This window comes from Leptonychotes weddellii, chromosome 15, assembly GCF_054177405.1.
Source record: "Leptonychotes weddellii isolate Sample4059 chromosome 15, ASM5417740v2, whole genome shotgun sequence".
NCBI classification, from domain to species: Eukaryota; Metazoa; Chordata; class Mammalia; order Carnivora; family Phocidae; genus Leptonychotes; species Leptonychotes weddellii.
The window spans coordinates 42,355,268-42,375,923 of record NC_138383.1 but is presented as its reverse complement, the minus strand read 5'-3'; the positions used below and the strand labels follow the sequence as shown (position 1 = coordinate 42,375,923).

Genomic DNA, 20,656 nt, shown 5'->3' with positions numbered 1-20,656 from the left:
CTGACTGAGGTCACCTCCTCCAAAGCAGCCCTGTGGAGGGTGTGGGCGGGTGGCGCCTCCTCCCTCCTCCTGCACTGGCCCTCACGCTCCACCAAGCTGCTGTGCTGCTTCTGCCTCAGAAACAATGGATGGCACCCTCCTTCCTCATCTGAAGCCTCGGACAGGCAACGGGAACATCAAAAAATAAGTAAACCTAAGTGGTTGGGGCTGGTGGGGGGCGGGGGGAAGAGCCACAGGAAACGCAATGATCACTTATCACACACGACCATATAAATAAGAGCTCATAAAATTTCGTCCTGGTGACAATCCATACATCCGCTATGGCCAACAAGGCCTTCACTCCAGCCTCAAATATGCCAAGAATTCTGTCTCCATCTGAAGCCACAGAACGGGGCTTCGGCAGAAGGCAGGCATATTCTGCCTCTCCACGGATCTGGCCAGCTCTCATAAATCCTCTAAAGCCTGTCAAAGGACCAGGGATAAAAATTTTCACGGTGACCTGCACATTTGATTTAGTTCGGTTTTTCATTCACAGCAACATTCACTGCTGGCAGAGATGGGGTGGGCCTCGAAAAGCAAAAAAGAACACTTTGATTTTTTAATGAGCATCGCCCAGCTTAAAGTGCAAATGCTCATCAAATTCAGGTGTACTTAATGCGCAGGGGGCCCTCCGATGTGCCAGAGACCACCAGGCACTTCCATTTGTCACTCCATCTGGTGCACGGCAGCTACGGCCGTCCCACCCTCTGAGAAGCAGGAGGAGCTGGGGTCCACCGCTGAAGAGGTCCTCGGCCACCCTCCTCCAGGTCAGGAAGCAGCTCTGACTAAGCATGATAGCAAATGGTCCTCAAGGTAAAAAGGCCTCAAAGGGTGAGAAATATAATGAAAAAAACAAAAACAAAAACCAGAACAATTTCCTGAGGGAGAAACGATGCTCCAGGCTCTGCTGCCCTTCTTCTAGTCCAGCCACCTTGGAACCCAGTGTCCTCCTCGGGAGAGGTCAGGGAGAGGCCATGAGGCCCAGCCGGGGCATCCACCAAGACTCCTAGGCCTTTGGTGGCAAAGAAAAGGCACCAATTCGTCTGATCAAGCGCCGGAGTGCCCTCTGCCCTGCCAGACAGAGGCTGGGAAAACTCCAAACAACTGAGAAACCGGGGCTGGGGACCTAGGCAGGGGTTTTCTCTAACAGGCTCAATTTGCAAAGACATCTGTCAGCAGTCTCTTTGAAATATTTAGGCCTTAAGAAGAAGGAAAAAGGTAACCAAACGTTCCTTACAGTCAGAAAAATATATAAAGCCTATATAATTTGAATGGCTACCGGTCATTTTCTTAAAGCTATAGACGAGAGCGGCTTTCAGAATGGGCCCACGGGGAGAATGGGGAGATCTCGGGAGAAGAAATTCCCAATAGGAGAAAGGACACCAAAGGCACCTCCACGAAAACCATTTGCAAGGCCAACCGGGCGATGCACCTCATCGGAGACTGTGGAGACGGACACCTCCAATTCCGGCCGTGAGAGAAGCTGGTGACATGTGAGTGGGCAGCAGACCACAGGACCACAGCCCCGGCTGTGTGCACAAGAGGCTCCCCCAGGCGGCTCCAACTGAAGACAGGGACGTGGGCGGCTCCGTCGCACTTGTCCCTGTGGACCTCAGACCTCGCCCTTCCCATTTTAAAACTTCTCCCCCTCAACCTCAGGCTTGGGCTGTCAACACCTAAACATCTCCTCCCCCAGCAAACATCTGTCAGGCACTCCCTCCCAAAAGCCAGGCCTGAACACACTCCATCCTCAAGTATCCACCCTGTGCTATTTCCAGAACCTAAGTTTTGTTTTGGTCTTGCTTTTCTGAATGGTGTGCATACTCCGCCTTCCGGACTTTCCCTCTCAATCTGCCAGTTTTCTTCCCTTTCCAGCTTGGGGAGCCTGAACTAACCAGCACAGGATCCTGTGTTACCTCCTGCACTCTTCACTCAAGCCGGGGAAGTTGTGGTCAGCTCCCAAACACCCAGTCTTTTATTAAGGAGTTTCCACTCAGATATGGGGACGGTGGGAGGAAAGGGGGTAGTGGGGGATACCAAAACAAGAGGGAAAAATAAACTTTGTTTAAGGTTTAAGACCAAGATAGCAAAAAAGAAAGGGTGGGGCTCATTTTCATAAACTACATACCAACAACTTGGGACAAATGCCATCAGAACATTAGTAACTAGAAATGCCTTCAGAAATGGGAGTTCTAGGGACGCCTGCGGTTCAGTCGGTTAAGCATCCAACTCTGGATTTTAGCTCAGGTCATGATTTCAGGGTCGTGGGATCAAGCCCCACACCAGGCTCTGCACTGGGCGTGGAGTCTGCTTAAAATTCTCTCTCTCCACCACCCCCACCCCGACCTGTGCTTGCTCTAATAAGAAATTTAAAAAATTAAAAAATTAAAAATTGAATTCTATCATCAGGAATTACTTAGAACCATTTCATTATAAGCGATTAAGTCTGTACAATTCTGTTACAACTTTAAATATTTTCTGAATGGAGACAAGTTGGGGTTCTATTCAAAGCAAACACATTCTTCTGCACAGAAGCCACAGGACATCCATGATTCCCCTGGAATGGGATGCCCAGGGGCCCCCACCTCACCTTCCCACTCCAGCCCCAGCCCTGAAGAGCATGTTCTGAAACTGTATTAATCATTCATTTTATTAAGAATCAAAGCTTCTGATGCACGTGATAACCACCAGTAACCTCACTGAGTTGATAAAAGCCAAGAAACGGCAAAGAAGCTGAACATTTCGGCTGGGCTGGGGAAGTCTCACCATGGGCAATGCACATTTCTGTCAGGCCTTCCAAAAGGCCCTTGGGAGCTCTGGCGACTCCGCATCAAAAGCCACAGTCTCTTCAGTATAGAAGGAAACACTCATTTTTCTACAGTCAGGCCCCAGTACTAGAAAAGGTTCTTTAAGCCAAAGAAATTTCATTTCTGTCCTGGAAACGGAATCTGCTGTCTCTGCCTTTGCAACATCCATATCCCCTTGTCTCAGAAAGATCCTTGGTCTTCCATGGGGGAGGTGGCCCGGTGCAGGCCCAGTTCAGGCTCCGCCAATCAGAGTACCGCAGGCCCCCAGCTACGGTGGCTAGATCAGGGGCGGGCGGGCGGACAGTCCAGCCTGGGCTGCCAAAAGCCACCAGATGGGCCAGGGTTTCCCTAAGTCTAAAGGTGACGCCAAAGAAAGCAAAGAGCAAAGGGAAGGAGAAGGAGCAAGACAACACGGCTGGAGCCTCTGGGTCCGCTTGCGCCGGAAGCCATTTCTGCACATCTCAGCAGCAGGTGCCAACGTGGTCATCTGTAACCTACAGCACGGTGGGCTGTGCAAGGAGCCTGAGAGCAGCCAAACACCAGATGTACTGCAAGGGTGCATGCCCTGAGCCTCCAAGCGGGCCTCAGGTAGAAGCGCAAGGATACCAACCAGACTCTCCTGGGTCACACCTGGCCTGTCACCTCAGGCTGACCGAGGAGCTGCGTCCTTCCCAGGGAGGCTCGTCACTCCCCAAAATGCAGACAGCATTGGCAACGCAGATGGCCAAGCTCTGGCCATCACCCTTTTTCAGAGCGGCTTATGACGGTGACCACAGAGAGAGAGCTGGATCATCATATTTGCAAGGGGCAAGCCAGGGAAGAAAATTTCTGGCAAGTCTGAAAACCCAAGCAGAATTCAAAAGACACTGGAGACTGGAAATAGGCTGAACGAAACAGCCAACAGAACAAAACTAAACAAACAAAAACTTCCAAGGCCAGAGTGGAGCCCCTGGAGGCAAGAAGAATTCCATCAAAATGTGCTCCAGGGGTTTGTGGAACTGGGTGGGGAAATTCCTTCCAAATCTAGAGTTCCCAATCATGACAGGAGGAGGAGGCTCTCTCCGGCTTCAGGGCAGTCCAGGTGGGTCCCTGCTCAAAGCCCGTAGGTCCCTCGGCCGCTGCACTTCGGTAACACGGAGGCGGGATACTCACCCTGTCCATTGCGGTCTCTACCACATCCCTAAGGAGGTTTTGGCAGTGGCTTTTCAGGGATTGGGGACCCTCATCAGGGGTCAAGACCAGCTCTGAGGCCATAGCAACAATCGTCTCTCCCTAGTCCCCAAAACCAGGCACAGGTCCACCAATACTGCCTGGGACAATCCAGTCAAGATCAGTAAGTATCACTGAGTGCACTGATGAGAAAATCATCACCCCAGATGACAGCTCACACCATCTGTGCCTGGAGGCCTCCCATGACTTCACATGCACTTCATTTTTCTCTGGGTGACAGGGAGAGCCACGCGAAGGGGTAGGTACTGCCGACCCTCCTGCCGTGTCGTGCCAGGGTGGCCCACTGTTGGCCACCTTCCAGAAGCTCCTGGGGAGACTGCCCAGAACGCCCGACACACGGCACCTGGGGGGCAGCGCTGAGGGCATGTGACACTCCAAGCTCCTGTAGTGACATCCGAGGATCCTGAAGCGAGTGCCCGGGTGTCACCGTATGACACACATAAACAGCAGTAAGTTTGTGAAACACTTTGCAAGGCTTGATTAGTTGGCTTTCATCCTCCTCTGCGTGCAATCCATGAGTGAGGAAACATCTCCACCTTCCTACTGGGGAAAAGGGTACCACGACCATTACAAGGAGGCTCAGTCGGGGTGGATGAGACCACAGCTCACATGACCAAACTGAGCTGGCTTCCCAGAAGACAACGGTCCAGTTAGGACAATATGGACAGTGCCACATTCTTCTCCACAGTAATCATTTCAGACTAAAGAGAAAGGACTATTATGAGTCTGCATCAGCCAAGCTAGCAGTAACCCAGAGCCTGATAACCACCACTCATGCAGAGGGGAGAAGGGAAAAGGAAAAAACAAAACAAAAAAAACACCCTTTACCTTCACCAGAAAAATGGTGAGATTCAGCCAAAAAAAAAAAAAGGAATGTTCTCTTCACTAACTGAATGGAGAAATCAAATTTTACATCACCATCCAAAAAGTGGGACTTAAAAAAAAACAAAGCCTGTTGCATTCAAAGGATTTGGAGGGGAAACATTTTAGACTTGACTTCCAGATGATAAAGCAGGTCAAATAAAACTGCCCCTTGCACTTTTCCTCGCTCCCTTCTAGGGGAGGAAGAGCCCCAAGGGGGGGATCAGTTAACCTACCACCAGGAGGAGGTGAAGGACTCTCGCCCCCACACTGGGCAGTGCCAGGCCGCCCATGAGGCAGGAGGGTGTCCCGCAAAGAGCCTCCTGGGCAGCCTCTGCCAGGATCCGACAGTCCCTGGAACAAGTCAGCCTCCTGTGACTTTACATGTTCGTGTGTTAATTTTTCCAAAAGCAGAAGTACTGAAAACACACACGAGGAATTTCATCTTTCTTTACCAACGTGCCCCGAGCATGGACTCTCGGAGAAGAGCAGCCTGTGGGTACAGATTACACAGGTGTTGAAATGCGGTCATTTTTAAAGATCATGTGAACCGGGGCAGGGGGTGGGGGGCGGCGCCTGGGTGGCTCAGTAGGTTGAGCATCTGACTCTTGGTTTTGACTCAGGTCATGATCTCGGGGTCGTGGGATTGAGCCCCACATCGGGTTCCACATTCAGTGAAGAGTCTGCTTGTCCCTCTCCCTCCCCTTGCTTGCACACTCGTGCGCGCTACTCTCAAGTAAATAAAATCTTTTAATAAATATAAATATATATGTATATATAGACATACATACATATACATCACGTGAACCAGGGTCAGGAGACCTGTCCTGGTCATTCCGGCTGCACTCTCCATCTGACACAGCCACTTAGTTTCACTCTCTGATTTAGGGACAGGGTGTGTTGGGCTGTGCCTCTCTTGCAGGGTCAAGGATCGAACACCTTGACAGGTGGACCATGGTGATGCATACACAGGCCATAAAGGAAAAAAGAATTCTTTATTGCTCCCCACCTCTCTTCTAGTCTTCAAAGTAGTTTCGCAAATGACCAGTCATGGACAGCATTCTTAAAAAATCATGCCAAAAAGCAAACAATGTGGTGTTGTAGACGCACAGAATCAGGAGACAGGAAACCAGGAACCTTAAGTCCAGAGCTGTGACCACTCTGAGGCACCAAGCAAGCCAGTGACCAGGTTCCTTGCTTCTAAAATGATGGGGTAGACCAGTTGTTCTCCCTAAACCCTTCAATTCCCAAGACCCTCTTTGTGACCAATGGCTCAATCCCCTGCCAACTCCATGGTGTCATGGGGAGCCCAAGCTTCTGGCCAGCCCCAGCCAAAGGTCACTGAGTGCAGGGCTAGAATTCTGGCCACAAGCCTAGTGGCAGATGTTTCTCTTGGTCTATGGGGGGCTCAATGGTGGGCAAAACAGTAGGGCTTTCCTTGGGCCTTTGGAAGTGTGAAACGCCACCGTCAGAACCCCTCCCTCCTCCCAGGAAGGCAGCTTGTATGTGACCCCTGGGCTAGAGAGTCCCTATTTCTAACACGCTGTGACTCGGCTACTAGAAATACCCACTAATAACAGACAGCAATGCCACCCAGGGACTGGGAACCGTAGAAAGGGGGCTTCTGACGGCTATCCACGCCCAACCCACACCATAGGGCAGGCCCAGCTATGGATCACACACTTTGATCAGTACAATTTTCCAGCTTGAGACGTTTGAAAAAAAATGCAGAGCTGCATGGGAAAATTTAGAATTCCCATGATTTGGGGCTTAATTTAGCCCTGGCCGGTCACTGTGATGGCAGTAAGTCCTGGGCTGTCGCCATCTCCTCAGGAGTCAGCGAGAGAGCGGAAGCAAAGCGAGGGTGAGCTAGGAGTCCCCTCGGCCAAGACCCCACAGACTTGGTTTCAGGCACAGCGGTGACCTAACACTTCTCTCAAGAGGAGCTCAAGACGCTTGCAAAGAGGAGCCGTGCGGGACGGAATGGGTATTTCCACCCTTTTGAGTACAAAAGCAAAGCCAGGAGGAAAACGACTGGTTTGCTCACCTCTGCCCTTCCACGGACAGCTGTCGGGCTGTCGGGAGGTCGTATGGGACTCTCCTGGCCACGGCTGTGAAGGAACGCGGCAGATTTCTGTGGACAGCTGGGGACTTACTTCCACAGACATCGGATGTGCGCAGACCCTCAAGGCTGGGCCTGGGGCCCCATCCCCACCCCAAGCAGCCAGGGGGTCAGGCCAGAGTCTCCGAGACCAGAGGACAGCCTCACCTCAGCAAAAGGAGAAAAAGGAGAAGCCAAATTATCCTAAATTTGGGCCCGGGCTACTCTGGGGAAAGGACGAGACGTTAACTCTTTCCTGCCACCGTGTGCTGGACCCTCTTCTTCAATCACTTTCCTTCTTACCGGGACAATCTGCTCCCTGTCACTTCAGAGAACCCTGTACCACAAACCGGCCCCTGCCGCACACTCTACCCGCCTGCTGCCTCTTCTGCCTGTGTTCTTCCCATGATCGTCCCTGGACGGGCTTTCTCACTTAGAGCCCACTTTCCACATCGCCTGCCCGGAACCACCAGCCTCCCTGTCTCGTCACCAGCTTCAATTCTCAGCAGAGCCCCGCTCTCTACTGGGCATTTTCTTGCTTGTGCCCCTGCTTATCCCCTGTGCCCCCCTGACCCTTGTTGAGAGCAGGGTCCTGCCTATCTTCACCTCGCTCTCCTCTGTGCCTGGGACAGAGCCTGGCACACAGTGAGCGCTGGGCAACTAATAAGAACATTTTAAAAATTATCCCTGATCCTGTCTATTCAGAGACCACCGGAGTTAACACCCCAGGGGCCATTCTCCCAGTTCCCATTTCCCTTTTTGCTCACTATCACGGGCGTCCAAAACAGCTGCTCTCCCCCACTTACTCACTGCCCACCGACAAACTGCCTGAGGACAGGGACTTGCCGTGCCTGGAGCTTCGTGGGTGCTCACCTCACGAGAGCGGAGAGTCGCCTGAGCCCGGACCCCCACAGGGCAGCATGGGAGCTGCAGAGCAGAGACCACTCGATGCCCCCCGACAGCCTGGCTCAGGAGCCAAGCCGGCCAGCCCCGGACAGCATGCGAGGGCTAAAACAGGGATTTCTTATTCCGACCATATGGATCTGCATCCTTCCTTTTCCGGCTGCAAGGCCTGAGGCAGACTGATGAGCTCTCCTTAGCCTCTACGTCCACAACCGTCGGCTGCAGCGAGCAGCTGCCTAGGGAGACACTGGCAAATCATCGGCGTCCAAAATACCTGCTTCCTCTCCCCGGTACCACCAAGGGGAGGACGTTAACCTGGCATGTCCCTGAGGCCAACTCAAAGAGAACTTCCAAAGCAGGAGAGGAAAGCCCGCAGAAGCCTCCAGGGGGAAAACGGGCTGGCTGGCTCTGGTCTGCCAGGGTGGCAGGTCCAGGCACCTCTTTCCTGACCACACAGACACCCCGTTAAACACAGTCACCATTCCAGCTGTTTCCCTCTGCGGCTGGCATTTCCAAGAAAGGTCTCAGATGGGCTCATTCTTTGATACCAGTAATTGCCCTAGGATAGCCTTAGAATAGCAACAGAAGGGCGCCTGGGTGGCTCAGTTGTTAAGCATCTGCCTTCGGCTCAGGTCATGATCCCAGGGTCCTGGGATCGAGCCCCGCATCGGGCTCCTGGCTCGGCAGGGAGCCTGCTTCTCCCTCTGACCCTCTCCTCTCTCATGCTGTTTCTCTCTCGCTTGCTCTCTAATAAATAAATAAAATCTTTAAAAAAAAAAAAGAATAGCAACAGAAAAGAGAAGAGGCTCCAGCAAATACTGAGGCCGGACCATATGCCACGCACGTTCTAAGACCAGACATGTGTCCTCATGAAATCTTCCTAACGGTCCTAAAGGGAGCAATTATCATCACCCTCATTCTACAGAGGGGGAAGCTGAGGCACAGAGAGGCTCGGGAACTGACCCAAGCTACAGTGCTGGCAGGGGTTAGGACCAGGATTTGACCCCAGACCTCTGGCATCTGGTCCCATTCTGGGATTCCTCCTGGCTTCACACCCATCCAGCGCCCAGTCATGACAGCGATGAATTTGTCCCTGCTGAAACTGCAAGTCTAGCAAGGCACCCCTTGCCTACATGTGGAAGAAGCCAGAAGATGGTGGAGAAGCAATTCTTTTCCTATCTCCCCCCGACCATGTTCAGCTGGAGGTCCTCTCCCTCGCCGGCTCACTGGGCCAAGCAAGCAGAGGCAAAGATGCCGGCGCTGGAAGGGCCTCGGGACTCACCGAGGCCCAGAGCAGTTCAACGCTGTACCAGGATCAGACCCTGGCCTTCCCAGCTCCTACCAGCACGGCCAGCCCAGGATAGGGATTTTAATGCTCTTCAAAGAAAGCTTCCCCTGGAAATGTGTTAAGGCTCTACAGTCTGGCGATACAATGAAATCAGCCAGGAAATACCGCAGAAACTCCAAAACTATTTTTTTTTTAAATGTGCTTTAGGGGCGGGCACCTGGGTGGCTCAGTCAGTTGAGTTTGACTCTTGGTCTCAGCTCTGGTCTTGATCTCGGGGTTGTGAGTTCAAGCCCCGAGTTGGGCTCCACGCTGGGCATGGAGCCTACTTAAAAGATAATAAAAAATAAATAAAATAAAATTCAAATTTAAAAATGTATTCTTTAGAACTCACATCCTTAAGAAATGATATCTCTTTGGCTATAATCATGTCTCCTACTAAATGAGTCACATCAACTTGAACAACCTAAGAAGTCTGCATTATTCCTTTGAAATTGCTGTCGCTATCTGAAATACCACTCAGAAAAGACAGGGTCACAATGCTGAAAGGTAAACTTCCTTTTTTGGTACAGAATAAAAATATTATTTCCCTCCTCCCTCCTCTGCTGGAGACATTCCCAGTGTTTTATTTACTCTGCAATGCTGACTGGATATATTAGGAGGAAATGTTCCTTCTAACTCTTAAATGTCAGAGTCTACCCCAGAAAAGGCATGAGCCAGCCCTAATGTCTTCTTGCTGTTCCTTTTGTTTGCTTCAATTTTTATTATGTACTATTGGATGCACATTAAAGAATTAAGTGCAAACCACATGTGAGGCACAAGCCAAGGAGCCCCTGTGACCCCCGCATTCTCCTCAAGGCCTAGAACATGACCGCAATGCCCACCCAGAGGGGTCCTTCCCCTCCCTACTTCCTCTGCCCCAGGCACACAGCTCGGGTTCTGGGTTCCTCCTTGCTTTTTACAAAAGAAGATCATTTTACCACAAGTGCTATAAAACCAAATAATATACAGTCTTCCACAACTTGCTTTTGTCGTTCAATACTGCGTTTCTAAGACTCATCCACATCGCTCCGCATGGTGAGCTGCGGTCTACCCACTTCATGTTCGTATTTAACAATGTACCCACTCACTTTCCCGTCAATGGACATCCAAACTATTTCCAAGTTTTTGCCATCATGAATACGTCTGGAGTCTGGCCTGTGCCTGTGTCTCCTGGGACACATGTGCAGAGCTGTTCCAGAGTATGTTCCTGAGAGTAGAACAGCTCAGTTCATTTACAGAGTGTGCAAAAGTTCTCTGCATTTTTTTTTTTAATATTTTATTTATTTGACAGAGAGAGACACAGCGAGAGAGGGAACACAAGCAGGGGGAGTGGGAGAGGGAGAAGCAGGCTTCCCGCCGAGCAGGGAGCCCGATGTGGGGCTCGATCCCAGGACCCCGAGATCATGACCTGAGCCAAAGGCAGACGCTTAACGACTGAGCCACCCAGGCGCCCCATGTTCTCTGCATATCTTTTTTTTTTTTTTTAAAGATTTTTATTTATTTATTGAGAGAGAGAGAGAACGATAGAGAGAGACCATGAGAGGGAGGAGGGTCAGAGGGAGAAGCAGACTCCCTCTGCTTTTGAGCAGGGAGCCCAATGTGGGACTCGATCCCAGGACTCCAGGATCATGACCTGAGCTGAAGGCAGTCGCTTAACCAACTGAGCCACCCAGGCGCCCCTGTTCTCTGCATATCTTAAAAATATCTGTGCTGCCCTAACTCATAACATCATTTTATCGTCACAGAGCAGACATATTAATGGTTGAGTTGATACCAGGTTCAACAAGTACTCTTCACAGACTCAGTGTGTAAAGAACAATGCCCACAGGCCCAGGGGTGGGGGCGGGGTGTTGTTAGAGAAGCACAAGACATGCCTTCTGGTCTGAGCTGGGGGTAGAGCAAAGGCAGATTACAAACTGGGCGCTCCAACAAGAAGATCAGGGCCAGCTGCGGGATACGTCAGGTGCATCTGAGGCAATGCTGCTGAAGAATGAGAGGCACGAGCAAGTGCATGGGGGGAGAAGGCCGTTTAGGCAGCGCACTGAGACAGCGGGCTGTGTGGGATGCAGAATTGGCTGGCAGGGGGATCTGGACTTGCCAACTATGGTTATTCATTTTCAAAATTTTGCCATATCCCCCCAATAATAATAATAGTAATAATAATAGTGGCTAACACAGAGCACTTACTGTGTGGCAGGCACATCTTAGGAACTGTCTCATTGAATTACCCTTACACGTTTACTATTTTTCCTTAAATGCATTTACTTTTAAACTCAAATACCCACTTTAATATAATTTAAACTCAAATACCCACTGTAATATAATGAAATCAGGGATCACTGCTATGGCATTTTGAAAGGGGGGGCCTTTTTGTTTCGTTTTTGAGAGAGAACTCAGAGCCTAAGAGTCACCATCTTCAAGTATACAGTTCACACTTACAATTGGGTATATTCTCCAGTGCTGAACTACCATGACCGCTGATTCCAGAACATGGTCATCGCCCCCGGAAGGAACCCTGTACCTGTCAGCAGTCACACCCATGCCCCCTTCCCCTGGCCTCTGTCTAAGACGTTCTGTCTCTAGGAATTTGCCCATTCCAGATGTTCCGTATGAATGGAAATCATCCAACCTCTGGCCTTTTGTGTCTTGTTCTTTCAGCTAACATATTTTAAAGGTTGCATTACATTATCAGTACTTCATTCCTTTTTATGGCTGAATAATTTTCCACCGTATGGATATATGTTTTATTTATCTACTTCATTGGAGGACGTCTGGGTTGTTTTCCCCCTTTTCTGGCTATTATGAATAGTGTTGCTATGAACATCTGTGTCCAAGTGTTTGCACGGGCGTATGTGCTCAGCTCTCCCGGGCATACACTGAGGAGTGCACTTGCTGGTTCGCATGGTAACTCCATGTTGAACTTTCTCAACTGCCATAGTACTACAGCATTTCTGAGATAACTATTAAAATGAGTAACTTCAACTGCGTACCACTTAAAATTATTTTAGGAACTACTGCTGGAGCAAAGCTAAGGAAGCTGGCTTTTGTTCTGTCTGGGAGCAGAGGAATGACGCCGTCTGAAGAGTATTTCTGGAACCCTGACCAGGCAGCACAGGGTGAGAGGGCCGGGGGGGGGACAAGGGAGGGTGATACAGACGGAAGACCACTTAGAGCCCCCAAGGGAGGCGATGAGGGGAACTGGGGCCTGAATTTGAGTGCAGCAGGGGAACGAAAGGGCAGGAGACCTCGGACATAAACACAGAGCAGGAGAATCAACCCGATGGCCACATGTCTGTGCAGGGTGCGACAGGTGGGGGTGGGAATAGCCAGGAGGACAGAGGCACCCTTAACAGAATATAAAGGTGGGAACGGTTTACAGGTTTCAGGAGAAGGAAAGAGGCAGAACCGGCAGTTTTATTTCAAACAACCAAATGTAGCTGGAGGTGCCGGTAAACAGGCATGGGGCGGGGGGGGGAGGAGGGGGGGAGGAGGCTGTTCTGTTTTTGAGAGAGAATTCGTAGACCGTAAGATTCACCATCTTCACGTGTACAATTCACACTTACAACTGGGTATATTCATAGTGGCAAGTGACAGCCAGCACCTAGGGCTGGGGAGGGGGTACTGGGGTCCGCATGTTCCTCTGGGAGGGGCACCTGAGAGGACCTGGGGAGAATAGGGTAGATCAGGGGCTGGGATGTAACTCAGAAAGAGGCTAGCAGTCAATGGGCGAAGTCCAGTAAGTGCGGGGGGCGGGGGGCGGGGGGGGGGCGGTGAGTGCAGGAGAGAGGAGAGCTTCAGGGAGTGACGCTAATCAACAGGGACAGAGAAGCATCCAGAGGATGTGGCAAGAAGCATGCTTTTGGGTGCCATGAGCAGCAGTGGGTGACTGGGAGAGCCAGGCCATCTCCTAATGACACCGAGGAGTGGCTCAGACACCCTCGCGAGGGAGGCCACACGGAACGTCCCAGACCTGCTGTGTCACGGCCCATACCTCTTTGGCATATGCTACTTCCTCCCCAGTCTCAGGACAAAACTGAACCCATCACCCCCGACCCCCCTTCTCCCCAGGGATCCTCTGCTGGACGATCTGCCACCTGCTGCCCGCCTGGGCTTCCGGCTTTCCCTCCACTTCTCCCTCCTTCCTCCCACGGCCTCTGGCCTGCAGCTCTGGGGGCACAGAGGCCCCGACTGTCTCCACACTGCTGCCCGCCTCACAGGGCCTGGCACAGCGCCTGGCATACATCTGCCACAGGAATGAATGACTCCACAGGGCACCTGCTCACACGCTTCCCCCCCCAGTCTCTGTGCTCCTCTCCATACCCCCCTCCCCACCCGCCAAGATGCTCTGACAGAATATAAAACACGACACGGCGCGGCCAAGTGGAAAGATCTCCCCGCCACTGCTCGGGCCCCTCACTGAATCTCAGTTTTCTCTGGAAAATGGAATGGCAGCCCGCGAGACACCCCAAGACAGTGGGCAGGAACAGGCTGTGAGAACTGAGGTGAAAGCTTTTGCTTCCACCGGTGTCCATGCTTGTCCACATGCTTGGCAGGCCCGTGGCCCCTCGCCACCCGCCCCCAACTCAGAAGAAGAGTAAAACAGGACCAAGCAGACAGGGTTGGGGTGGGGGGGCCTGGTGGGGGATTTCTGAGTCAATTTCACACTAAATTGAACAAGCAAAAACAGACAGCAGTCTGCAAACCATGTCATTTTTTTAATTCTTAAAAGATTAAAGTATGCTGCCAAATGTCAAAACACAAAAAGCCAAAAAGAAATTAAAGCTGTTATTTTCCTTTTGGTTTTATCTCCATAAGCCAAACGCTTTTGTTCAAACACTGTTTACATTGCCATTGTCCTGATTTGTTTAGAAAAATAATAAAAGGGGGCGCTTCGAGCACGGAGGGCTGGCTGGGTGCGTACACAAATCTGCCCAGTTTCTCCTGGGCCCAGAAAACACTCCAGTTGAGAAATCTGTTGCGCCAGAGGCTGAGGAAGAACTGTTTACTTGCCTCGGAATATTCCTTGGCCACGTCAGTACCACCAACCTCCTCCTCCCTTCGGCCACCCTGGGGATAACCAGGCCATGAGAACGGGGCAGTCCTTCAGCACATTTATGCCTCGCAAGGAAAACATGAACCAGAGGCCTGGGGATGGCTTGGGGACGGCCAGGCGACAGGCACTTGGCCACCGCAGCTCTAGCTGTGCCTACTACGTGCCACAATTCTGCAGGGGAGGCATTTTATAGGTGAGAAGCAAGGGGGTGAGCAACGCAGAGCACGAGCTGGGGTGGGGTCTGCGCCCCTACCGCCGCGCTACACGCCCCCCGTGCAAACGCGGGACGAGCCCAGTCCTTCACCCGGGCCGACTTCAGGTTAGTCCCGTGAGGCTGCCCTTCTCCTCTCCCAGAGCATCATCACACGCTCACTCCCCAGCTGCTCCTTGGAGGATCTGAGGTCTTCTCACTGACCAGCTTTCAAGGCCGACACATTTTGTTCCAGGTAGTTTCTACCCTGGAGCTCCCGCCTTACTGATGAACCCTTCCCGGCCTCACCTGTCCACATGGACTCACTCCCCTGGGTCCCACGAATGCCCACTGCTCTCCTCTGTATTAATGAGTCTACTCGCCAAGTATTTCCAGGTCAGGTCCTTCTGCGTTTCCCCACCCCCTCTAAGGTCAGTCACGGCACTGGCCAATAAAATGTGCTAGAAGTGACATGTGGTGTTTTTCTTTTTTTAAAAAAAGATTTTATTTATTTATTTGACAGAGAGAGAGAGAGCGAGAGCAGGAACACAAGCAGGGGGAGTGGGAGAGGGAGAAGCAGGCTTCCCGCCGAACAGGGAGCCCGATGCGGGACTCGATCCCAGGACCCTGGGATCATGACCTGAGCCGAAGGCAGACGCCCAACGACCGAGCCACCCAGGCGCCCGTGACATGTGGTGTTTTTCTGTCAAACACTTTAAATTTAAGCCAGTGTGTGATTCTCCAAACTCCCTTCCCAGATGGTGGTGATGGTGGAGACCTTCAAGATGGCGCCTCCTTATCTCCCCGAGGGAGAGGAAAATGTGTCCACACACAGACCTGTGTGCCAATGTTCACAGCAGCATTGCTTATGATGGCCGAAAAGTGGAAACAGCTTTGTCCGTCGACAGACGAATGGGTAAATAAAATGTGGTATAGCCATAAAATGGAATATTATCCAGCCTTAAAAAGGAATGAAGTACAACAAACAATGAATCATGGAACACCACATCTAAAACTAATGATGTAATGTATGGGGATTAACATAAGAATAAAAAAAAATAATAATAATAATACCTAAAAAAAAAAAAAAAGGAATGAAGTACAGATACATGCTACAATGTGACAAACTTTGAAAATACGTTGAATGAAAGGAGCCAGCCACAAAAGGTCACATACTGTATAATTCCATTGATACGAAATGTCCAGAACAGGCAAATCCACAGACAGAAAGGAGGCTGACAGTTGCCAGAGGCTGACGGAAGGGGGGGGAGGGGATGCCTGCTTAATGGGTATGAGATGTTTTGAGGAGTGATGAAATGTTATAAAATACGATTGTGCTGATGGTTGCACAACTCTGAATATACGCAAAACTACTGAACTGTATATTTCAAACAAGTGAACTTTACTGCATGGTATGTATCAATAAAGCCGTTAGCAACAACAACAACAACAGCAAAACAAACAACCAGCGTGCTTCCATCAGCCTGGGCCCGTGAATGACTACAATAACCACACACACTGGACACACAGCGTGAGGAGAAATAAGCCTTTGCTGTGTCAGGCCACAGACACGTGAGGGGCTGGTTCACAGCATCGAGTGGCCCATCCCCATACAGACTCAAAATGCTTCCACACTATTGTATGTTCATGTTGAAAACATGTCTGTGGTCAATTAACAAAATCCTGGAAGGAAGCCAGGGTTGTGGTTCTGACCCAATAGAGACCAGACTCTGTCCCAAGGCCACAGTCTGAACCTTTAAACACAGCAGATGGGGTTGGGAGGGAAGTACTTGAAGAATCTGGCGAGATCGAAATAACTCCTAGCCTGAGAAATTTTTACAACTCACAACACAACGAACTATCTTCCAAAAACATACAGAGCTCACAAAAATTGAGAAATAAACAACCAATAACCCCCCCAAAAAACGGGAAAAGAACTGTCCACACGAAACTATAAATGGTCCTTAAACACATGACATAATCGGCTCACACTTCAGAAAAAAGCAAATCAAAACTACATTGAGCAGAAGCAGTTGGGCTCTTTTATATCAAAATAGCAAAACACCAAAAAGAAAGTTGAGAGAACCCCACTCTTTACTATCCAAGCCACACACAAGCCTTCCTGACACCCTGTAACCGTGTGCCTTGCACCAAGTGGAAAATAAACTCCAAGCAGCCAGTAAAAAAAAAAAAAAAAAAAAAAAAAACTACATGGAGATACTTTTGACACCTGTCAGATTGGCAAAAATCCAAACATCTGACTATACCTCGTTTTGGCGAGGCTGTGGGGAAATGGGCACTCACACTTGCTGATCAAAGTACAAAATGGAACCTGCAGAGGGCAAGTTGGCAAAATCAATCAAAACCACAAACGTGTTTACCCTCTGCCTCAGCAATGTCCCCAGGGGACGCGACCCTCAGGTCCACCTGCACGTGCCGGAAAGGATACACAGGTAAGGTTACTGGATGCAGGTGCATGATGCCAGAAACAACCTGAATGCCTTTGCATAGGGGATGGGACTGAAAACAAAATAAAGCAAGAAAAACAGCTTTTTTTCCTCCAAAAAAAAGGAATACTACCTAGCTGAAAGATAATGACGACTCTCTCCAAGTACTGACATAGAAAAGTCTCTAGGCTACAGTGGTGGGTCAAAGAGCAAGGTGCAGAAGGGTATGTGTAGAGTGCCCTTTTCTCGAACAGAAAGGGAGAAATAAGAATATAAGTTTGTGGGCGCCTGGGTGGCTCAGTTGGTTAAGCGACTGCCTTCGGTTCAGGTCATGATCCTGGAGTCCCTGGATCGAGTCCCGCATCGGGCTCCCTGCTCGGCAGGGAGTCTGCTTCTCCCTCTGACCCTCCTCCCTCTCATGCTCTCTGTATCTCATTCTCTCTGTCTCAAATAAATAAATAAAATCCTTAAAAAAAAAAAAAAGTTTGTAAGTTTGTGTTTGTTTTATTTGCATAAAAAAACACTAAAAGGATATCCAAACTACTAAAAGGGGTTATCTATTAAGGAGAAGGGAGGTGGGGAACAAGGCAGATGAGGTCAGAGGTGAAGGGCAAGATCTCTCAAAGGATACTTTAATATCTTCTTATTTTAGACCTATGTCAATGAGTTGTCTATTCCAAAGAACATTAAAAAAAAAAAAAAAGTAAGCCCTATCCTCATTAAAAAAAAAAAAAAAAATCAAAGCCGTTGGCCGACAGGTCCCAGATGCCGGTGGCCTGAGCAGCACAGGAGTGAGCGTGAGCCAGGCCCTCTGTCCTTCCACCTGTCCATCTGTTAGAGCCCCCACCACAGCTGGAAAGCTGAAGGGCAGGCTCCAGCAGCTAGCCCTGCAACAGTCTCTGCCAGGCTCCGCAGGTTTCACACCTGGAAGGCTGCAAATGGCCCGTGGTGGCCTTTCCCAACTGTCCGTAACTCTCCCCTGCACTGCCCAGAGATCCGTGCACCCCCATCCCCACCTTCCCATCCCTACTCCCCCCTCCCCCCCAGCTCCACGCCACCCCATGCAGGGCCCTGAGCAGGTCTCTCTCCGGTCACCAGGGGCAAAGGGAAGGGAGGGAAGAACAAGAAGCTAGGAGCCCCCCCAAACTGTGCAGCAAGTGAGTCCTCAGCACGAGCTACCAGCCAGGCAGCAGCAACAGTGCTGGGGGATGCGGATCGATCCGACACAACCCGTCTGCCAAGAGCTCAGGACACCGCCCACGGGGAGCAGGGAAACACAGCTGATACGCTACCATGGAAGCCCAAAGGGTACAGACCAGGTGTGGACCGGGCAAGGGGGTGGTCAAGGTGGGCGAGCGGCAGGCAGAGTGCACTCCAAGCCAAACGAATGGCTCGGTCCCCAGCGTGGCAAGTGGAGAGAGGAGAGCGGTGAGAGGTGAGGCCAGAAGAGAGCACGCAGGCCGCACAGGGACGGGCCCCGGGTGCCCTTGGCAGAGACCAGGGACTCTTCCTCCAGGCACTCCGGGGCGAGAGGAGGCCCGACCTCAGGCCCCATCAGAGAGCAAGCTCACCCACAGGCAGCCCACCTCCCCACCTGCAGCCCAGCCGGGGAAAGCGGAGAACAAAAGCTACAGGTGAGGACAGGCTTTGGCCCCCAAAGGGGTGATACTCATTTGTCTGGAAATTTCCCTGTGAAGTGACTCAGTGCTCAAAAGATGCCAAATCAACGAGGTAGTGCACTCTCTCATCTTCAACAAAAACACAGGCAAAACTGTATTTCCACACGACCTCCCGGAAGGAGAGCAACCTGGGGTGGACTGATTTAAATGATATTTCCATGAGCCTCACAGGGCAGTTTTTTTAGAAATCTCATTTCTGAGAGCTCGACTCAGAAGCCAGGGGGTTACAGAATGAGGTTTTTCTCTTGAAGAGGAACATTTCCCCTTTCCAAATTTTAAATGGATTTCCTTCTTCCAATGTCAAAAAACACCACCAAAACCCTTCAGAATAGCTTTTAAATTTCTATCAAAAAGATTCCTTAAATATCCACCGGCTGGTAGTGTGATGCAGCACACAAATGCAAACCTCAGAGTGACAAGTGTGTCTGAAGCCACCCGCCACCACCAGGCCCCGGGGGGGTGGGGGGGAACGCAGCACAGAGCAGGGCCTGCCCTCCTCCCGGGAGAGGCGGTCTTGTGGGAAAGTGACCTCTGTTCACGGGGGGCTGGCTCACTGACCGGCCAGGCGAGCGTAACACCAGTGGGCAGAGAATCAGGGACCCTCCCCCGGCGTGGGAGACCCGCTCACCTAACCCCTTTGCCTGTCCCCATGCGGCACCAGTGCCGAGGGCCCCAGAAGGAAATGACCAGCCACTGACAGGTCACAGGTCTCCCTGAAGTGAGCCAGCTGACCCACGACCCAGACCCGCTCTCTGGGTTGGATCGGAGTGAGCTGGGGAACCTCAGGCAAACAGATTGCCTAAGGGAATTGGCCTATGCCTTCTTCTGGGGACTTCTGGAGAGAGAGGCAATCAAGTGTGTGGTAAGAACGGGCTGCCACCCACCTCACCAACATCTCATCATGGGCTCGGCGTCACCAAAGGGAAAAGACACATTCAGCAACCAGAAGAGCCGCCGGCTTGACCGCTGCTCCTACCTCAGAATGGAAGACAGCACTGGGGCGGCGGATCAGGTGTCGCGTAGTCCTACTCTCTCATGTACATCACAGATGGGGAAACTGAGGCCCAGAGAGGCCGGTGTGGCCCTCTCTGGAAGCCTCTGAAGCGCACGCAGTGCTACTGGTCCTCGGTTCCCCTGTCCAGCTCTGAAGTCATCCTCCCCACTGACCACTTCCCCATCTCAGCACCAGCACCAACAGCCAACTGGTTAATCAGCCCTCTCCATCCGGCAAAGCAGAGAGTTCCCTCGTGGCCTCCCGGCGCCTCTGGGGGCTGCAGACCCCGCCACCCCCAGCAAGGGAGAAGGGGACAAATCACAGGAAGTGCTGACCTCTTCCCGCCATGGCCATGGCCGTGGCCGTTCAAGGGAAAGCTCTGCACCACCCCAGTGATGGTCACACACACCATCAAGATCCCTGGGTACTAAACAAACTGACAACTTAGAGGAAACAAACCGAACTACTAACAGCGACTACAGTGAGAAGGCCATAGGTCAAGTTTGAGTTTGGTTCTTCCTACTTCCAAATTTTCCTTGATGACCATTAAAAAACGCACCCTAAACATTCTCCGAGACTTAGGATAAAAAAGAAAATCAGCCTGGAAATACTGTATTACAGATAGTCTATTTTGGTAGAGCAGACAGAAACACAATCAGAATTAAGCACAAACTGGGCCCCAAGCATGGGACGCGGGTCCTGAATGGCCCAAAAGACCTGGTTACAAAGCTGTACTCCTCCTAGGCAAGCCTGAGATCTTCAGAGTAAAATCCCAGTGGCTCCTCCCCAACCCTGGTCCAGAAGTGAAGGCTTCTGCGGTTCTGGCCACAGGGAGAAGTCCCTTGGAGCTTTCCCACTGGTTCCACTGGCAGGAAAACCACTGGAAGCCACATAATCCTTTTTACTCAGCTTCTCTGAGCTGAAACCACCCTACTTTGGGGTAGGCTGTCCTCCCAGATTCCATCCTTTTCGTCTATTTATCCCTGCCTTGCTTGCTAAACAAATGTGAAATGGCCTAAAGCAGC

General features: G+C 51.1%; 1 protein-coding gene across 1 annotated transcript in view; it reads right to left on the bottom strand.

Moving 5' to 3' along the window:
* The window catches only part of EPN2 (epsin 2), a 79,945-nt gene that overhangs the window by 45,288 nt on the left and 14,001 nt on the right, over positions 1-20,656 (bottom strand). The window lies entirely within an intron of this gene.